A 20,819-nucleotide genomic window follows, 5' to 3' on the forward strand; every position below is an offset into this window, starting at 1 on the left:
TACTAAAACACAATCATAACAGAAGTATAATTGCATAAACACATAAAAACAGAAAAGAAAAATATTGGCTTGTCTCCCAACAAGCGATTTTGTTAAAGCCTTTTAGCTAGGCATTGATAATTTTAATGATGCTCACATGAAAGACAAAAAATTGAAGCACAAAGAGAGCATCATATAGCATGTGAAAAAGAAGTTTAAGTCTAACATACTTCCTATGCATAGGCATTTTACAGGGAAAAGATTTATCAAGGCAAGCAAAAACTAGCAGTTGCAAGGAAGAAGAAAGAAACAATAGCAATGTCAACATAACGAGAGGTAATTCAGTAACATGAAAATTTCTACAATCATATTTTCCTCTCTCATAATAATTACATGTAGGATCGTAATCAAATTCAACATTATAGCTATCACGTAAGTATTCTCTACATGATCCACATGCATGCAAAGTTGACAATCTTCCAAAATAGTGGGATTATCATAAAATAGTCATGAATTCTCCAAGCCCACTCTTATCAAAAATTTCATAAGATTGAACACTCTCCAAATATGTGAGATTATTCTTATGTAAAGTTGCCGCTCTTCCAAACCCACTTTCAATATTATTGCAAACATATTCATCACGAGGCTTAAATAAATTTTCAAGATCATAAGAAGAATCACCTCAATCATGATCATTACAATAAGTAGTGGACATAGCAAAATTAGCATCCCAAGCTTGGGGTTTTGCATATTATTAGCACAATTTACATTAATAGACTTTATAATAACACCATTGCAATCATGCATTTCATTCAAGAAGCGATCAAATGTGGGTGCAATAGCAATAATTTCATGTTTAACATAAGGAACTATAGCAAGTTCATCTCCATAAGTATAATTAATATTGGCATCATGGCCTTAAGAATAGCAAGCATGATGTTCATCAAAGGGGGATATTTCAATCAAATCAACGGAATCATAATTATCTATAGATTCATGCATATCATTAGTTTCTCCCAAAGCAGCGGACATTCTCTCAATAAATTCTTTAACATAGGCATTAGAAGCATAGTTTTCATAGCACTATTTAAGTATGTCAAAATCTTCAGATTTGTAGAGAGTAATATCATACTTTTCAATCAAAGAAGCAACTTCATAAGCACCCTTAAAAGCAAAAAGTTCTTCAATTTGTTTGATATCATAGTAACTATAAACACCTTTGGCATAAGAACATAGAATTTCATTATCATTAAACTCACATAGGTAGGGAAGGTGTTTTTTACGGTTCTCCTAGCAACAAGTAAAATCATAAATTTCACATAGATTCCAAGCATAGCATAGCGAACAATTTATTTGATTCCATAAGATTCTCCCTTTCTGAGACAAACGGTGACGCACGAAATGAGCATGCTCATCTAATGATTTTCCCTCAACTAAACTAGTTGGGGTTTCAGCACGAGCACATACGGATCGAAGATGATCCAAGTAGATAACTTTAAGTGGATCCATATCAATAGATTTTTAGCAAGCAGAGATGCAAGAAAATATAAAGCACATGGCAACACAAGCAAAGATAGCAAATGAAAAAAGCGAACGAAAAGAAGGCAAATATTTTTGTGTTTTGTTGAAACGAGAGGCAAATGGCGAATAATGTAAATGCAAGAGATGAGAGTTTATGATGGGTACTTGGTAGCACTGGTACAACAAGCTGCTATAAAAATGGTTTTTAACCCCTTTCCACGACAGCATTCTGAACCGTCGCCTAGTGAGTGGGAGATAGGGGGGTCCTTCCCACACGACCCAGAAACCGTCGGGGATAGGCCCTCCGGTCATACACGCTGGGCAAAATGAGATCATGTGCGACGGGCGAGCGATCAAATACAATTATACAGGCCCAATCGATTTCGGTCGTATGTACATCCCACACAGTCAGTCCTAGACAAACGTTTTCGTTTGTTATGTACATTCCACACAGTCAATCCAAGGAATATATTTCCGTTCTTATATACATCCCACACAGTCAATCCAAAAGTACGTTTCCGTTGTTATGTACACCCCACACAGTCAATCGAGGGAAAATGTTTCTGATCGTATATACATCCCACACAGTTTTACGTATAGCCTCGTGTGTGATGGGTGTAACGATCACACACGCTCTGCCTCGGTTAACTGTTTGCTTTTATTCAACAACATCACACACGATTTGATGAAGAAACTGTATGGCATTGGGCTATCCATCACAACCGCTTTTACTGCTAGAACCGTTTGCAAAGCTCCATGACCCATTTAGCAGGTTTATTAGTTTACAATTAATAATTCCTGTATTACACAAATTCACATTTCATATCGAACAACTATTTGCCAATTTCATATCAGGCACATAAATATATTTTAACATCACAGTACGATAGCTACCTGAAAACAACACAGTACAACATATAGCTAGTTAGAGTTCATAAGAACAATATTAGAACAATATATTCATTTCCATAATCGAGATCATCCAGTCTCATCTTATCCACCTCTGATTTCAGTTCAGTAAGAACCTGTTTTGCACTGACCAACTGGGAAAGTGCCTCCTCCTGCGCCAACACCACCTTAGCAAAGTCTAATTTAAAAAACCTAAGCTCATTCTTCATCTTCCTCTTTTTTTCCCGCATCTTGAAATATTCTTCAGTGTTGACAACACTTTCTCTAAGCCTACCTCTGTTCTCTTCCTCATACATGCTCCAGAGCTTTGCTAGGCACATCTTCAAAGACTGTGGCCACTCTTGATCAACCCACTCCAGGTAAGAACACTTTTGTTCATCCTATAATATTTAAAACTACATCAGTAACAATTGTAGGGGAAATGGGTTTCTAGAAACATAGAAAATCACCAAATACATATTTTGAAAAACTAAAGAAACGGGTTAATTATGACATATCTTCTCAAAAAGATCAATGTGCAAATGAATTAATTGCCAATGAGACAACAACCAAATTCTGAAACATCAGAAATTATAATTAACTACAACAACGCTACAAGTTCTTAGTAATGTACTGTAAATAACAAATTGAACATTTTATGAGAAAGCTAAATATAACTGCAGCATCATAGCAACAGTGTTTGGATGACATCAAATTGATACTAACAGGTGTGTACATGCACAAATTTAGTAACATAGAAATAATAGCACTAAGGTCATCCAATATGTATGCCAAAACCGGTGTCCAGACAACTAGTGCTATATTTGGCACCGATGCCCTGCACTGGCGAGCTGATGCAGCAGAAAAAAAAATCAGGGAACCAGACTCCGGAGTACCTAGTTATTCCGATGCCTAGTTCCGTCGTGCCATAAAGATTTAGTATTTTACTGCTTGGCTGCTCGGATGTGTGGACCAAAGTAGGCTGCACAGGCTGCCGAAACGGTGCCAAATAATTTTCTAATGGCACTGCTGATGAGATGGCAACATTTTTAGATACTAGGTACAAACCGTGACACTGTTTTAACATCCACAATAACATAGCACAGTGACAGTGTCTGAATCACATCTAACAAATGATTTCTAACAATGAAAGTGGGGCTAACCTTCTCGGCATGTGCCAGAAACTTCCTCCCATTGTCCACAGATTCAAACGCAACTAACTTCAAGCATGGAGATTGATGGTGACAACGAGCAGGCAGATCTTCAGCCACCCCGCTCCATTCGTTGCAACTGATGATCCTAGGGAGCTATAAGAGGAAGAAATGACTCAGATCGACCGCCGAGTTAAAATCCTTCATTCCAAGTCATAACCCGAGTGAGAGAGAGAAGAGAGGCATACACATGTGGTGAAAGAGTTAGCAGAGGAGGAGGAACTGCTGGAGAGGTCATTGAAGAAGACCATGGCGACCCTGGCGGTAGGATGCGAGACGGCGAGAGCGAGGAAGCAAGCGAGGAAGTGGCTATAGCTTCGGAAGGAAGGAAGGAGGAAACAAAGGAAACGTGACTTCTGGTCGGAGAGAAAAGGGGTGGTAGATATTCTGGTGGTAGGCCAAAAAATTCAAAATGTGGAGGGAAACTTTGCGCGCGGTGCTGCTGGACACCATTCACTTTGAACGGTTGTGTGCATCACAAACGATTCTTCTGCTTTACGCGCATGGGATGAGTTTGATAATTCAAATTTTGGTCAAAATTTCCCTGGGTACTGTCCTCATCCACGTCATTGCAATATTTAACATCGCTTGCTAATTTGGGCACACAAAAGAGTGTACAACACATAGACCACACTTACTGAATCGAACAATTTTAGTAATTAAACAGAGCCAGTTGACCTAAACATTGCTCTAACAAAAGACCAGCATTATAAACAAAGCCTAAGTACGTATAATTCTAACAAAGGCGTCGCCGCGCTGGCCTATGCATTGTCGGTGTGAGATGAGACGTCGGTGACTTGTCCTGGTGACAGGTCGCCGTCGGTGGACTCCGCTTCCCCCTGCTGAAATCGGCCGCGTCCTCGTCCTCGGTGCCCCCTCAAGGCTATAGTACTCATAGTAGTGGCTGCACCAGAGTTCGCGTTGGTACTCCACCACCGATTCCTCGACGGACAGACTCTTATCTACCTCGACCTCAGCCACGCGCCAACTCCTCCTCCCGGCGCTCCTTGATCTCGGCCGCCTCCTGCATCTTCAGCTCCCGCTCGGCGATCTCATGAGGAAGCAGGTGCTCCATAGCCACCACCGCCTTTTTGGGCATGGGTTGCATGCTGGGTGGCCTGGAATATCTTGGCGTGTGTGTCCCCAATCTTGGCGTGGATGGGCTCGACCCGGGCCAGGGCGACATCGGCGACACAGACGGCAGCTCGAGTGCTCTCGGCGTTTGCAGCCAATGTCGCAGCAGCTGCTGCAGCTGCCCTATCGGCTGCCGCAGACGCCCTCTCGGCAGATGCGGCCGCGCTCAATGCAGATGCGGCGGCACTCTCGGCGTAGGCGGCCACGCTCTTGGCACAGGCGGCGGTGCTTGGGGAGGACGCGGCCACCGTACGGGCCCTCACGAAGTGTTTCCACGACGTCATCTTTGCAAGAAGGGGTTGCGGGAATGGGGATCGGGATTCGTAGATTCGGGGGTTGCCGGCACTGGAGCAGACGAAGCGGACGAAGCTTAAGGAGGAAGACTTAAATAGACCCACGAATCTTCATCGCAAACGGTTCCTACAAAAAAACTGTGTGTGAGGTTGTTGATATTTTTTATTAGCTGTGAAAGACGAATTTGGAGGAAACTGGAAACGAATGGTGTTTTAAATGTACGAGAAAATTTGTAGTACTAATACAACTGTCATGTCAAAATTTGGAAAATTTCAGGGGTCATTTGACCTTTTAAGACATTTAAGTGATTTTCTAGTCATTTAATGACCGTAATTCAAATTTGAACTACATGTACATGCAACAGCTAACCATAACGGTTTGAAAGTTCATATTTGTGTACTTGTGTGCGAGTTAATTCCATGTGAAGTAAATTGGAAGGAATTTTCAAACATATGGTCTCACGGCTATGACACAAAGCATGGAGTGCTGATACGTCTCCAACGTATCTATAATTTTTGACTGTTCCATGCTATTATATTATCTGTTCTGGATGTTTTATATGCATTAATATGTTATTTTATATTATTTTTGGGATGAACTTATTAACCTAGATGCCAGTGCCAGTTTCTGTTTGTTTCTTGTTTTTGAGCTTCGCAGAAAAGGAATACCAAACAGAATAAAACCTTAGCGGTGATTTTTCTTGGACCAAAAGACACCCCGGAGACTTGGAGTTCAAGTCAGAAGAGCCACCAGGCGCCGACAAGGGGGAGGGCGCGCCCAGGGGGTACGGCGCGCCCCCTGCCTTGTGGGCCCCTCATGACTCCCCTGACCTAGTTCTGCCTCCTATATATTCACACATATTCCCAAACCACCAGAAGCATCCATGAAAACACTTTTCCACCGCCGTAACCTTCTGTTCCCGTGAGATACCATCTTGGGGCCTTTACCAGCATCCTGCCGAAGGGGGATTCGATCACGGAGAGTATCTACATTGACTCTATTGCCCTTCCGATGAAGCGTGAGTAGTTTACCTCAGACCTACAGGTCCATAGCTAGTAGCTAGATGGCTTTTTCTCTCTCTTTGATTCTCAATACCATGTTCTCCTCGATGTTCTTGGAGATCCATCTGCTGTAATCTTCTTTTGCAGTGTGTTTGTCGAGATCCGATGAATTGTGGATTTATGGTCAACTTATCTATGAATATTATTTGAATCTTCTCTGAATTCTTATATGCATGATTTGATATCTTTGTAATTCTCTTCGAACTATCGGTTTGGTTTGGCCAACTAGATTGGTTTTTCTTGCAATGGGAAAAGTGCTTAGCGTTGGGTTCAATCTTGTGGTGTCCTCACCCAGTGACAGTTGGGGTAGCATGGCACGTATTGTATTGTTTCCATCGAGGATAAAAAGATGGGGTTTACATGATATTGCTTGAGTTTATTCCTCTACATCATGCCATTTTACTTAAAGCATTACTCTGTTATTTATGAACCTAATACTCTAGATGCAGGCAGGAGTCGGTCGATGTGTGGAGTAATAGTAGTAGATGCAGGCAGGAGTCGGTCTACTTGACACGGACGTGATGCCTATATTACATAATCATTGCCTTGGATATCGTCATAATTTTGCACTTTTCTATCAATTGCTCGACAGTAATTTGTCCACCCACCGTATTATTTGCCTTCATGAGAGTAGCCTCTAGTGAAACCTATAGCCCCCGGGTCTATTTTCCATCATATTAGTTTCTGATCTGCTATTTTGCAATCTTTTATTTTCAGATCTATAAACCAAAAACCCAAAAATATTTACTTTATATTTTATTTAGTTTTATCTATCTCTATCACATCTCATCTTTGCAAGTGACCGTGAAGGGATCGACAACCCCTTTATCGCGTTGGGTGCAAGTGTTTGATTGTTTGTGCAGGTATTAGGTGATTTGTGCATTCTTCTCCTACTGGATTGATATCTTGGTTCTTAACTGAGGGAAATACTTATCTCTACTTTGCTGCATCACCCTTTCCTCTTCAAGGAAAACACCAACGCAAGCTCAAGAAGTAGCAAGTGCCATGGCATTTAAATTCCAAAAAATTAAAAAATGATAAGAAACACATGAACCTTGCTTGATGTAATGGCATGGCAACAAGATGGTGTGGTAAAGAAATTGGCCCGTTTGACGAAAGTTTGGACACACATCCCTCACAAATTGGAGCAACTCACTAGAAGGCTCGTGGTTCCGAGAGGGAACAATGCATGTTTGATGACGAACTGGAGATAGCTTCCTCTTATGGCCTTCAAATGTTTTCTACAGTTAACATGCACTAATACAACTGTCATGTGAAAATTTGGAAAATTCCAGGGGTCATTTGACCTTTTTAAGACGTTTAAGTGATTTTCTGGCCATCTAATGACCGTAATTCAAATTTGAACTACATCTACATGCAATAGCTAACCATAACGGTTTGAAAAATCATACTTGTGTACTTGTGTGCTGATACGTCTCCATCATATCTACTTTTCCAAACTATTTTGTCCTTGTTTTGGACTCTAATTTGCATGATTTGAATGGAACTAACCCGGACCGACGATGTTTTCAGCAGAATTTCCATGGTGTTATTTTTGTGCGGAAATAAAAGTTCTCAGATTCACCTGAAATTTTACGGAGAATATTTTTGCAATATATAGAAAATACTGGCACAATAATTATCCAGAGGGAGGCCACCCAGAGGCCACAAGCCTTGGGGGCGCGCCCTGTAGGCTTGTGGGCTCTCCGGACCTCCTCCGACCTCAATTCCAACTCCATATAACCCTATTCGGGGACAAGAAAATCAAAGAGAAGGATTCATCGCGTTTTACGACACGGAGCCGTTGCCACCTCCTGTTCTTCATTGGGAGGGCAAATTTGGAGTCCGTTTGGGGCTCCGGAGAGGGGGATTCGTCGCCATCATCATCACCAACCTTCCTCCTTCACCAATTTCATGATACTCACCACCGAGAGTGAGTAATTCCATCGTAGGCTTGCTGGACAGTGATGGGTTGGATGAGATTTACCATGTAATCGAGTTAGATTTGTTAGGGTTTGATCCCTAGTATCCACTGTGTTCTGAGATTGATGTTGCTATGACTTTGCTATGCTTAATGCTTGTCACTAGGGCCTGACTGCCATGATTTCAGATCTGAACCTATTATGTTTTCATGAATATATTTGTGTTCTTGATCCTATCTTGCAAGTTGTAGACCACTATTACGTGTTATAATCCACATAACCCAAGGTGACAATAATTGGGATTCTTTCCGGCGATTACCATAGTTTGAGGAGTTCATGTATTCACTAAGTCCTAATGGTTTGTTCCGGTTCTCTATTAAAAGGAGGCCTTAATATCTCTTAGTTCCCATTAGGACCGCGCTGATAACCCACAAGTATAGGGGATCAGTTGTAGCCTCTTTCGATAAGTAAGAGTGTCGAACCCAACGGGGAGCTAAAGGTAGAACAAATATTCCCTCAAGTTCTATCGACCACCAATACAACTCTACGCATGCCTAACGTTCGCTTTACCTAGAACAAGTATGAAACTAGAAGTACTTTGTAGGTGTTGTTGGATAGGTTTGCAAGATAATAAAGAGCGCATAAATAAAAAGTAGGGGTTGTTTAGATGAAGACACTATAAGTTAGTTTTAGTAGAGAGCTTTTTGTCACACAAGAAAGTTATTTGTCCCTAGGCAATCGATAACTAGACCGGTAACCACTATTGCAATTTTTTTTGAGGGAGAGGCATAAGCTAACATACTTTCTCTTCTTGGATCATATGCACTTATGATTGGAACTCTAGCAAGCATCGGCAACTACTAAGGGTCACTAAGGTAAAACCCAACCATAGCATTATAAGGCATCAAGTCCTCTTTACTCCCATACGCAAACAACCTACTTACTCGGGTCTGTGCTTCTGTCACTCACGCCACCCACCATAAGCAAATCATGAACATATTGCAAACCCTACAGCGGGGATCCCTCACGCTTGCACGACATGGAGAGCACCATAGGACAGCACCAATAATAAAACATGCAACTCAAACCAATCACGATCATCAATGAACCCATAGGACAAAACAGATCTACCCAAACATCATAGGACAGCCATACATCATTGGGAAATAATATATAGCATTGAGCACCATGTTTAAGTAGAGATTACAATGGGTAAAAGAGGGGTTAGACCGCTGCATAGAGGGGGGAAGAGTTGGTGATGACGGCGGTGAAGTTGTTGGTGTAGATCGTTGTCGCGATGATGGCCCCGGCGACGTTCCGGCGCCACCGTAAGAGAGGGGGAGAGAGCCCCCCTTCTTCTTTTTCTTCTTCTTCCTTGACCTTCCCCCTACATGGGAGAAGGGTTTCCCCTCTGGTCCTTGGCTTCCATGGCGGCGGAGGGGCGGGAGTCCCTCCGAGATTGGATATCTCTCTCTGTTTCCTTCTGTTTCTGCGCTCCCTGATCAATATGTTAGTCCCAAAAATAGTATAAAAAGTTGCCAAAAGTATGTAAAACTTGTAGAATATTGGCATGGAACAATAAAAAATTATAGATACGGCGGAGACGTATCAACATAGCCAAGCTTAATTCCTGCTCGTCCTCGAGTAGGTAAATGATAAAAAAGATAATTTTTGATGTGGAATCCTACCTAGCATAATCTTGATCATGTAATCTAATCATGGCATGAATATTAAGACACGAGTGATTCAAAGCAATAGTCTATCATTTGACATTAAGAAAATAATACTTCAAGCATACTAATAAAGCAATCATGTCTCAAAATAACATGGCCAAAGAAAGTTATCCCTACAAAATCATATGGTCTGTCTATGCTCCATCTTCACCACACAAAATATTCAGATCATGCACAACCCCGATGACAAGCCAATCAATTGTTTCATACTTTTGCTGTTCTCAAACCTTTTCAACTTTCACGTAATACATGAGCGTGAGCCATGGATATAGCACTATAGGTGGAATAGAATATGATGGTGGAGGTTGTGTGGAGAAGACAAAAAGGAAGAAAATCTCACATCGACGCGGCTAATCAAGGGGCTATGGAGATGCCCATCAATTGATGTCAATGCGAGGAGTAGGGATTGCCATGCAACAGATGCACTAGAGCTATAAGTGTATGAAAGCTCAAACTGAAACTAAGTGGGTGTGCATCCAACTTGCTTGCTCATGAAGACCTAGGGAATTTGAGGAAGCCCATCGTTGGAATACACAAGCTAAGTTCTATAATGAAAATTCCCACTAGTATATGAAAGTGATAACTCAAGAGACTCTCTATATGAAGAACATGGTGCTACTCTGAAGCACAAGTGTGGTAAAAGGATAGTAACATTGCCCCTTCTCTCTTTTTCTCTCATTTTTTGTTTTTTTGTTTTTTTTGTTTTGGTGGGCTTCTTTGGCCTCTTTTTTTTATTTGGGCTTTGGCCTCTTTTTTTTTTAAGTCCGGAGTCTCATCCCGACTTGTGGGGGAATCATAGTCTCCATCATCCTTTCCTCACTCGGGAAATGCTCTAATAATGATGATCATCACACTTTTATTTACTTACAACTCAATATTACAACTCGATATCTAGAACAAAGTATGACTCTATATGAATGCCTCCGGCAGTGTACCGAGATGTGCAATGATCTAGCGTAGCAATGACATCAAAAAACGGACAAGCCATGAAAACACCATGCTAGCTATCTTACAATCATGCAAAGCAATATGAAAATAAATGCTCAAGTCATGTATATGATGATGATGGAAGTTGCATGGCAATATATCTCGGAATGGCTATGGAAATGCCATGATAGGTAGGTATGGTGGCTATTTTGAGGAAGGTATAAGGAGGCTTATGTGTGACAGAGCGTATCATATCATGGGGTTTGGATGCACCGGCGAAGTTTGCACCAACTCTCAAGGTGAGAAAGGGCAATGCACGGTACCGAAGAGGCTAGCAATGATGGAAGGGTGAGAGTGCGTATAATCCATGGACTCAACATTAGTCATAAAAAACTCACATACTTATTGCAAAAGTCTAGAAGATATCAAAACAAAGCATTAGACGCATGCTCCTAGGGGGATAGATTGGTAGGAAAAGACCATCGCTCGTCCTCGACCGCCACTCATAAGGAAGACAATAAATAAATAAATCATGCTCCGACTTCGTTACATAACGGTTCACCATACGTGCATGCTACGGGAATCACAGACTTCAACGCAAGTATTTCTACAATCCACAATTACCCACTAGCATGAATCTAATATCACCATCTTTATATCGCAAAACTATTGCAAGGAATCAAACATATCATATTCAGTGATCTACAAGTTTTATGTAGGATTTTATGACTAACCATGTGAATGACCAATTCCTGTCATCTCTCTAAATAGATATAAGTGAAGCAACAGAGTTTAATTCTTTCTACAAAATATATGCCCACGCTCTAACAAATATAAGTGAAGCAAAAGAGCATTCTACAAATGGCGGTTTTCTATGTGTAGGGAAACAGGCAATCCAAACTTCAAATGATATATGTGATGCACATGAAGCATTTATAAAGCCATACTCAAAAGATATAAGTGAAGTGCAATGAGCATTCTATAAATCAACCATGGACTATCTCATACCAGCATGGTGCATAAATGAAAAAGGGAAAAACTAAATGCAAAAGATGCTCCAAGATTTGCACATATCACATGAACGAAACGAAACCGAAAACATACCGATACTTGTTGAAGAAAGATGGGATGCCTTCCGGGGCATCCCTAAGCTTAGACGTTTGAGTCTCCTTGAATATTTACTTGGGGTGCCTTGAGCATCCCCAAGCTTGAGCTCTTGCATCTCCTCCTTCTCCTCATATCGAGACCTCCTCGATCTTTGATCACTTCATCCACACAAAACTCAACAGAAAGTTCGGTAAGATCCGTTAGTATAATAAAGCAGATCACTACCCTAAGTACTGTTGCAAACCAATTCATATTTTGTTTTTGCATTATAGCTACTGTAATATAACTTTTCCATGGCTTAATCCACTGATAGAAACCGATAGTTTCATCAAAACAAGCAAGCAATGCATCAAAAACAGAATCTGACCTAAACAGGACAGTCTGTAGTAATCTGAACATTAACCATACTTCTGGTACTCCAAAAATTCTGAAAAATTAGGAAAAATAAACAATCTCTATAGAAAGACAGTGCAAATAGTTTCAGAACCGTTTGACTTTCCAGTAAAAAATGTAAAATCGCGCACTACAGCCAAAGTTTCTGTTTTGCACCGCACAAACCAACAAGCAATGTAAACATCCTAAAGGCAAATCTTGGCACATTATTTTTATAATACAATGGAATTGTACAAGGGGATAATTATTTTTGTTGAGAAGTTTCTGTAATCAAGATTCACAAAGATTCCGTGAGCATGAACAAAGTTCAAGGAGCTCCCCCACTTCAACAATGGTTGTCTCTCTCACTTTCACTTTCCTTTTGAAAAGTTTTGGGTTCCCCTCTTTATTTTTTTGTTTTTAAACTCTATAAAAGCACTCAACAGAAATAAATGACTCTCTAAAACTTCCGGGTTGTCTCCCTGGCAGCGCTTTCTTTAAAGCCATTAAGCTAGGCATAAAGTGCTCAAGTAATGGATCCACCCGGATCCCAAGGTATATCAAAGCCAATTTTAATTAGCAATGATTTGGCATTTAGTAGTGAGCACAAAGAAACATATATCAAGCAATGACGAAGTCTAACTCTCTTCCTATGCATCGGCATGTCATACAAGAACAATTCATGCACATCAAGTAAAGGCCAATGCATAGCATGAGAAGTTTCTTGCAATTTTATCGTGTTGGAAACATAGAGAGGCGGCGATGTAGTTCCTCTCTCATAATAATTGCAAGTAGGAGCATCAAGCACATGCATATTATATTCATCAAAATTATCATGTGCAACGATAAAAGGCCACCAATCAATATAATCCTTAATAAGTGCAAACTTCTCCGATATATTGTAGTTTGGAGAATTCAAAAAGATAATAGGACTATCATGTGTGGGTGCAATAGCAACAATTTCATGTTTAACATAGGGAACAATATCAAGTTCATCTCCATAAGCATAATTAATATTGGCATCTTGGCCACAAGAATAGCAAGCCTCAAGTTCGTCAAAAAGGGATATTTCAAACGAATCAACGGGATCATAGAAATTATCATGGCATTCATCCTTCGGTAAGAACGAAGGGACATTAAATAATGTATGAGTTGGAGAGTTACTCTCATTAGAAGGTGGGCATGGGTAGCTAATCCGATCTTCCTCCTTTTGTTCTTCGCTCTCCTCATCATCTTTTTCATCCAATGAGCTCACAGTTTCATCAATTTCTTCTTCCATAGACTCCTGCAAAATATTAGTCTCTTCTCGGACAGCGGAGACTTTCTCAATAAATTCATCAATGTCATAATTGTATTTATAATTCTCATAGCAATATTTAAGGATAGCTAAATTTTTAGGTCTATAAACTGAATCATCAAAATCTTCAAACTCTTTAAACAAAGATTCAATTTCACAAGCACCCTTAAAAGCAACAAATTCTTCTATTCGTTCCACATCATAGTAATCATATATACCATTAGCATAAGAAGCTAAGGTTTCATTATCATTAAATTTGCATGAAAAGGGAAGGTGTGGAGCCTTCATCCTAGAGCAACAAGTATAATCATATCTCAAGCATAGTTGTCGCGTATACCAATGCAACATATAAATTTGATCCCATAATAGTTTCCCTTTTTGATGTCATGCAAGTTCTTTTCCATAAGCACGTATGACTATATACAGAATACATGCCTACACTATATTGATGAATTGGAGCTAGTTCCGTGTCACCCTAGGTTATAACTGTTGCATGATGGATGCCATCCGACATAATTATCCATCACTGATCCGTTGCCTACGAGCTTTTCACATATTGATATTTGCTAAGTTACTTTGTCGTTGCTACTGTTACAATCACTACAAAATTGCTACTGTTACTTTTGTCACCGTTACCGTTATTTCCATACTACTTTGCTACTAAAAACTTTGCTGTAGATATTAAGTCTCTTAGGTGTGGTTGAATTGACAACTTAGCCGCTAATACTCGTGAATATTCTTTGGCTCCCCTTGTGTTTAATCAATAAATTTGGGTTGAATACTCTACCCTCAAAATCTGTTGCGATCCCCTATACTTGTGGGTTATCAAGACCTTTTTCGGGTGCCGTTGCCGGGGAGCGTAGCTCTATTCTCTAAGTCACTTGGGATTTATATCTGTTGATCACTATGAGGAATCTGAAAGATACCAGAACCAAGATTTTTCCCTCTACTACGAGGAGAGGTAAGGAACTGCCATCTAGCTCTGCACTTGATTCACCTTCTGTTTTAAGTAAGCTTGCAACACCACCACCTGCTATTAATTCTGATATGTCGAAAGTAATTGATGATGCTACTTCTGCTATGCTTGATGCTTATGATGATACGCTTGATAATCATGATACGCCACTGGGTGAATTTCTTCATGAACAACTTGCTAGAGCTAAAGATATTGAGAATGCCGAAACTGATGATATTTCTAAAACTGATGAAATTATTGAAACTGAATACTTTGAAACACCTGCTAGACCTAGCTCTCCTAGATGTGAATTGCCTGATATACCTGAGGGTTATGTTATGGATGGAGAGGTATCTAGGGACTTTCTTGCTTGTAAGGATGGAGATGGTCTCAAGAAATTACTATGCAAGTGGAAAGAAAAATCTTTGAATGCTAGAATGCAATATGATCCTAAGTTTGCTACTTCACCTCTCTTTGTTACTGATAAGGATTATGAATTCTCTGTCAACCCCGAGTTAATTACTTTGGTTGAATCTGATCCTTTCCATGGTTATGAGTCTAATACTATTGTGGCACACCTTACTAAATTGAATGATATAGCCACCATGTTTGCTCATGAGGAAAAAATTCATTACTACTATATTCTTAAGTTGTTTCCTTTCTCATTAAAAGGTGATGCTAAGTTATGGTTTAATTCTCTTGCTCCTGGTTGTGTGCGTAGTCCCCAAGATATGATATATTACTTCTCTGAAAAATATTTTCCTGCTCATAAGAAACAAGCTGCTTTATAGGAAATATTTAACTTTGTGCAAATTGAAGAAGAGAGTCTCCCACAAGCTTGGGGGAGGCTTCTCCAATTACTTAATGTTGAGCCAAGCATGCTTAACAACTTGGAAACATAGCAATTGTTTTGTTTCTCATGTATTTACTAAAGCCAAATTCAATTTATTCCTCACATGGTATACAATAACAGAATGCACCCACAACTATTGAACATCGCATTGCAGAATTGAACCAAACATTTAACTAAACACCACAACACAAATGAACCAAACGTTAACTGAGCACCACATTGCACAATGTATAACCAAACCAAGCATGCTTGACAACTTGGAAATATAGCAATTGTATTCGTTTCTCATGTATTTTGTAAAGATAAATTCGATTTACTTCTCACATGGAAGACAATACAAAATTGCAGCCTGAAGAATTGAACATCACATTTACAGAATTGAACCAAATAGTTAACTGATGACGACAACTAATTAACAAAACATTTAATAAGTGAGCACCACACTGCACGACAAATAGAACATATAAACTAGAGCAACAGATTGCATGGTAAAATTAGATAGCACAATTCACTAGAATTTGTGAAGGAAAGGCAGGAGTAGCACACGCAACGGGTAAACCGAGCATACTTAACTGGCGTAGCTAGCAAATGGCAAGGTGTTCCTCCAAGATCTGGGGGTCAACATGAATGGCAGCCATCGCGACCTCATCCGCGCGTGTGGACGCGATTTGCTTCTCCGTCGCCAAATGCTCCTTGAGATCTTGGCTATACTGCGCATACCATGGCTTAGGGTGGCGCTTATTTGGTGGAGGGGTCGGTGATTTGCGTGGAAGGTGTCGCGCCGGCGGTCGGGGCATGTGGGATGTGGAAGGAGGAGGAGGATGGGGGTCAGGTGTGGATTACCTGCCTGGATGGACGAGGCCGAGTAGCGTGAAGGAGGGTCGCCAGCGAGAAGGCGGCGCTGCAAGCAAGGAGTGAAGGTTTCAACTTTGAAAGGAAGGCAGAAACAGGGGAAATGTGGCTTTTGGGAAGGGGGGCGGGGAGGTAGATATTTCAGCGGAAGCCGGAAATTTGGAATAGCTTCAACGAAAAAACTGGCGCGCAAAGTGTCATCAGACATGGTCCCTTATTCAGAACTATGTACGATATGTGAACATCACAAACGATTCAGATAGCTTAACCCGTGTGTGATGAGTTTGAACGTCAAAATTTTTGGTTCGAATTTCCCTGGTTACAGTGGTCATCCACGTCATTGCATAATTTGGGTACACAAAGAAGACTACAGCACACCCACACTTCTTAATCGAGCAAGTTCAGCAATTAAACAGAGCTAGATGACCTAAACATTACTCTAACAAATTAAAGACCGACGCTCTTAATTAAACAAAACAAAGAGTACTACTGCGGCTAGTCCTCGTCGATCTCTGCCACCGCCTCCATGTCCAGCACGCGCCCGACGGTCTCCTGAGGAATGAGCTCCATGGCATCCATCGCACCATACTCGGCAAGCATCTCGCCATCCGCGTCTACCATCTCTTTGGAAAAGGCCGCCACGAGCTGGGCGTGGGCGGCCGCGATCTGGGCTTGGACGGGCTTCGTCATTGCAAGGTATGCGGCAGAGGAACTGACGGTTGCTCGAACACTCTCGGCGATTGCCAACTCTTCGGCCGTGGGTTGCTGACCGTTGTCGGAGAAGCTTCGTTTGATTTGTGCGGTGACCGCCATGAGCTAGGCGTGGGCGGCCTCGACATGGTCGTGGGCGACCTCCATCAGGGTTAAGGCCGCCGCTGTGGAACGGACTACTGATGTGCCCCTCTCGCCAGTTGCTATCCCCGAGGCAGATGTTGCCGCCACCACCTGAGAAGCAACAGTGGCTGTTTGGGCTGCCTTGGCCGCCCGGTCGCAGATTGCGGCCAAGTTCATGCTCCTTGTTAGCACACGCATGGCGGCTGCGGCCGCGCTCTCGCCGGAGTGGGCCACGGAAGTTGCCCTCACGACGCGGGTCCACATGCCCATCTTTCACGGGCGACGATTGAACAGTGAAATGATATTTGGGGAGCGAGCTAGTGTGCTTGAGACACCGGCTGTTGACTGTAGCGACGCACCTTCTCGCGTAATCCATAGGCGTACTATACACCAACGGTGCTCCAGGATATTTTGTGCTGCATCTCACACGGTTGGTGATAATAAACTATGTGGGATCTACTTGATTTTTCATCTTGATTTGAATTAGATAATGGGGTCACTGCGGCAATGGACGGTGTTTGAATTGCTAGACCTTTTATTTGCAGTGAACATGCAACTATATGTGTGTCGTAAAAGAATTGGTATTATTCAGGGTTCGTTTGAACATTTTACACATTAAATTGGTTTTCTAGCCATTTCAGGTGCACAATTCAAAATTAAACTACATGCACAAGCTCCGGTGCACCACATGGGCTGTAAAATCATATATGTGTCCATGGGTTTATGCTTATGTCCCATGCAAGAAATGGGGATGAAATTCGAACACCACGGCACCGTGGCTCTCCGGCAAACATTGACGTACTTGCTTTTTTTAATTCTAGTAAATCCAAAATTCGTTCGAAATTCATGAAACTTGGCATGCTATCATGGAGCGGCATCAAGATGACGTGGTAAATTTTTTGTCCCATTTGGGGCAGGTTTGGGTATAAGCTTCTCATATATCAGAGCTTCTCACAACAAGTGTGATGGTTTCGGTAGGGAACGTTTCACCTTTCTGGACGAAATGATATCCGTTGCCTCTTCTCGATTTCAAATTTTTTCCTTCAGTCAACATAGAACAACAGGAGTGTTGTGTAAATTTTTGGGATTTTTCGGGGTTCGCTTGGACATTTTTATACATTAACCGAGTTCTCTACGCATTCAGGTGCATAATTCAAATTTGAACTACAAGCACATGCTCTAATACATATTAATTAGTTGAAAATTCAAATATGTGTCCTTGGTTGCATGCTTAGGTTTCGTGCAAGAAATGGGAATGAATGTCAAATACCCTGCCACCGTCACTCCGCCGCAAACATTGAGATTCCTGGTTAATAAATTCTAGTAAATCCAAAACCCGTCCGAAATTCATGAAACTTGGCATGCTGTCATGGACCAGCATCAACATGTCGTGCTAAATTTTTTGTCCCAGGTTTGGGGATATGCTTATCACAAACCAGAGCTTCTCACAACAAGCCTGATGGTTTGGGTAGGGAACGTTTCACGTTTAGGGACGAAACGATATCCATTGCCTCTTATTGCTTTCAATATTGTTCTCATGTCAATGTAGAGCAATAGGAGTGTTGTGTCAATTTTTGGGATTTTTCGGGGTTCGTCTGGAAATTTTTATGCATTAATTCATTTTTCAATGCATTCATGAGCATAATTCAAATTTGAACTACATGCACATGCTCTAATGCATATAAATTGGTTGAAAATTCAACTCTGTGTCCTTGGTTGCATGCTTAGGTCCCATGCAAGAAATGGGAATGAATGTCAAACACCTTGCCACCATCACTCGGCCGCAAACATTGAGATACCTTGTTTTTAAATTCTAGTAAATCCAAAACTCATCTGAAATTCATGAAACTTGGCATGCTATCATGGAGCGGCATCCACATGCCGTGGTAAAATTTTTGTCCCATTTGGGGCAGGTTTGGGTATATGCTTCTCACAAACCAGAGCTTCTCACAACAAGCATGATGGTTTCGGTAGGGAACGTCCCACCTTTGGGGATGAAAAGATATCCATTGCCTCGTATTGCTTTCAAAATCTTGCTCGTGTCAACGTAGAACAACAGGAGTGTTGTGTCAATTTTTGTGATTTTTCGGGGTTCGTTTGGACATTTTTATGCATTAATGGAGTTTTCAATGCATTCATGTGCATAATTCAAATTTGTACTACATGGACATGCTCTAATGCATATAAATTGGTTGAAAATTCAAATTTGTGTCCTTGGTTGCATGCTTAGGTCCCATGAAAGAAATGGGAATGAATGTCAAACACCCTGCCACCGTCACTCAGCCGCAAACATTGAGACACCTTGTTTTTAAATTCTAGTAAATCCAAAACTCGTCTAAAATTCATGAAACTTGGCATGTTATCATGGAGCGGCATCAACATGCCGTGGTAAAATTTTTGTCCCATTTGGGGCAGGTTTGGGTACATGCTTCTCACAAACCAGAGCTTCTCACAACAAGCATGATGGTTTCGGTAGGGAACGTCCCACGTTTGGGGACGAAACGATATCCATTGCCTCTTATTGCTTTCAAAAATTTTCTCATGTCAAAATAGAACAACAGGAGTGTTGTGTCAATTGTTGTGATTTTTCGGGGTTCGTTTGGATATTTTTATGTATTAACTGAGTTTCAATGCATTTATATGCATAATTCAAATTTGAACTACGTGCACATGCTCCAGTGCATATAAATTGGTTGAAAAATCAAATATGTGTCCTTGGGTCCATGCTTAGGTCCCATGCAAAAAATGGGAATGAATGTCAAAAACCCTGCCACCGTCACTCGACCGCAAACATTGAGATAGGTGGTTTTTAAATTCTAGTAAATCCAAAACTCATCTGAAATTCATGAAACTTGGCTTGCTATCATGGTGCAGCATCCACTTGCCATGGTAAAAAATTGTCCCATTTGGTGCAGGTTTGGGTATATGCTTCTCACAAAGCAGAGCTTCTCACAACAAGCATGATGGTTTTGGTAGGGAATGTCCCACCTATGGGGACAAAATGATATCCCTTGCCTCTTATTGCTTTCAAATTTTTTCTCGTGTCAACGTAGAACAACAGGGGTGTTGTGTCAGTTTTGTGATTTTTCGGGGTTTGTTTGGACATTTTTATGCATTAAATGAGTTTCCAATGCATTCATCTCCATAATTCAAATTTGAACTACATGCACATGCTCTAACGCATATAAATTGGTTGAAAATTCAAATTTGTGTCCTTGGTTGCATGCTCAGGTCCCATGCAAGAAATGGGAATGAATGTCAAACACCCTGCCACCGTCACTCGGCCGCAAACATTGAGATACCTTTTTTTAAAATTCTATTAAATCCAAAACTCGTATGAAATTCACGAAACTTGGCATGCTATCATGGAGCGGCATCAACATGCCGTGGTAAAAAAAATTCCCATTTGGGGGCAGGTTTGGGTATATGCTTCTCACAAACCAGAGCTTCTCACAACAAGCATGATGGTTTCGGTTGGGAACGTCCCACCTTTGGGGATGAAACGATATCCATTGCCTCTTCTTGCTTTCAAAATTTTTCTCGTGTCAACGTAGAACAACAGGAGTGTTGTGTCAATTTTTGTGATTTTTTGGGGTTCGTTTGGACATTTTTATGCATTAACTGAGTTTTCAATGCATTCAGGTGCATAATTCAAATTTGAACTACATGCACATACTCTAATGCATATAAATTGGTTGAAAATTCAAATTTGTGTCCTTGGTTGCATGCTTAGGTCCCATGCAAGAAATGTGAATGAATGTCAAACACCCTGCCACCGTCACTCGGCCGCCAACATTGAGATACCTGGTTTTTAAATTCTAGTAAATCCAAAACTCGTCTGAAATTCATGAAACTTGGCATGCTATTATGGAGCGGCAT

Source organism: Aegilops tauschii, chromosome 2, assembly GCF_002575655.3.
Source record: "Aegilops tauschii subsp. strangulata cultivar AL8/78 chromosome 2, Aet v6.0, whole genome shotgun sequence".
Classification (NCBI taxonomy): Eukaryota; Viridiplantae; Streptophyta; class Magnoliopsida; order Poales; family Poaceae; genus Aegilops; species Aegilops tauschii.